Consider the following 1,716-nt stretch of genomic DNA (forward strand, 5'->3'; position numbering starts at 1 on the left):
CTATTAAAATATACATGGAAAAAGTAAAATATTTAAAAAAATCAAAGTAATTCTTAAAAATAAAAGAAAATAAAAGGTATTTAACATAAGAGAAAAAAAGGATATATACTTAAAAGAGAAAACTCTTAATGACTACTAAAAATGAAAAGATGTTCTAACACACTAGTAATTAGAAAGATACAACTTAGAGCTACATAAAGTTCCAATTTTCAATCGCTTCTCGGTCTTTTGGCTAAGATCAAGTGTAGTACCTGTTCTTATCAGTTTAATATCTGATACATCCTCTATCCAATTTTCATTCATTAGCTTGGCAACTTTTAAAGTCATTATACAAATTGCTGACAGGAATAAATCTGTTGTACCAATCTACAGAGTAATTTAATGTTATCTAGTAAGGTTAGGGGACTATAAGTTGTATTATTAAACTGTGACTCTTTAAAAGTAAAACAGTATACTAAAATGTAAAGTTATGTATTATTTAATATATTTATTTACAGACTATTTTTATTACATTGATGGACCTATAAATAATTCTGTTCAAAACATCTTTTAAAAATGAAAGTCTTCAAAAATTTTAAACTCTAATTGAAGCAAAATGGAAAAATAGCTTTATGTTTCTTATTTAAGCATTAAAAACAGCAAGCAGAATAATTATTCTGGAAAATATTTATATACTTAAAGCTGTTTGTCTGGTTATTTTCTTTAAAATGTATTTCTCTTATAATAAAGTTGATTATTGATTTTTAATAAAATCATCTGCAATCTTTTCCAAACTTGTTTCCAAAGTTGTCACCACCACCAAGAGTTATCATCAGTGTTTAGCTTCTTAACTGAATTTTACAAAGCATTGATGACATTGTCAAAGTTTAATTCCTAGCAGAATAAACTTCCAAAAGTGTTATTTTGGTTCCATTAATTGGATGTTTGATCAAACCATTTTTAGATCTAATTTCTTATGTGAAACATCTAAATGGCATTATTCTACTGCTTGTGATCTAATGGAGCTAACATATTCACAGCTCTTGCTGCATATTTCATAAGTATTGAAAAGATCTGGAATAAAAAATAAATACAATTTACTTAAGAAAGCACTGCTGCTGCTGCTAAGTCACTTCAGTCATGTCCGACTCTGTACGACCCCATGGACTGCAGCCCACCAGGCTCCTCCGTCCCTGGGATTCTCCAGGCAAGAACACTAGAGTGGGTTGCCATTTCCTTCTCCAATGCATGAAAGTGAAAAGTGAAAGTGAAGTCGCTCAGTCGTGTCCGACTCTTAGCGACCACATGGACCGCAGCTTACCAGGCTCCTCCATCCATGGGATTTTCTGGGCAACAGTACTGGAGTGGGGTGCCATTGCTGAAAAGCAATGCTTCTCAGAGTGGTATGCTCATACATTTTCTCCAAATTCACAAGTTAAACATATGAAAAGGACATCTTTAGGCAGTTTTTTTTAATGTAACTAGTAACTTTTGAAACCCCACCCAATATTGTGCCCTCAGATTTGCATCTTCTGGGTGTCAGGAGATCAGTGTTAACCTTTATGGCCTCAATAATGGATAGAAAATGCCAATGGATATATTATACCAGTTTTATGGTTGCCCTAAACTTTCTTGAAAGGGAAGTTCATTACTTACTTTTTAATTAAACACATTTTTTAAAACTCACTACTGAAACATTATTTCAAAGTGACCAATAAATTAAATGGAGGTGTCTGA

The 1,716-nt window shown here is 31.9% G+C and overlaps 1 non-coding gene across 1 annotated transcript; it reads left to right on the plus strand.

Annotated features, from left to right (window-relative positions):
- The first annotated feature begins 212 nt into the window (after positions 1-212).
- Positions 213-407, plus strand: LOC129645203 (U2 spliceosomal RNA). Its single transcript, XR_008711284.1, has one exon. It is a non-coding gene; the product is annotated as a U2 spliceosomal RNA (small nuclear RNA).
- Positions 408-1,716: the final 1,309 nt, after the last annotated feature.

The sequence above is a fragment of the Bubalus kerabau genome, chromosome 2, assembly GCF_029407905.1.
Source record: "Bubalus kerabau isolate K-KA32 ecotype Philippines breed swamp buffalo chromosome 2, PCC_UOA_SB_1v2, whole genome shotgun sequence".
Lineage (NCBI taxonomy): Eukaryota > Metazoa > Chordata > Mammalia > Artiodactyla > Bovidae > Bubalus > Bubalus kerabau.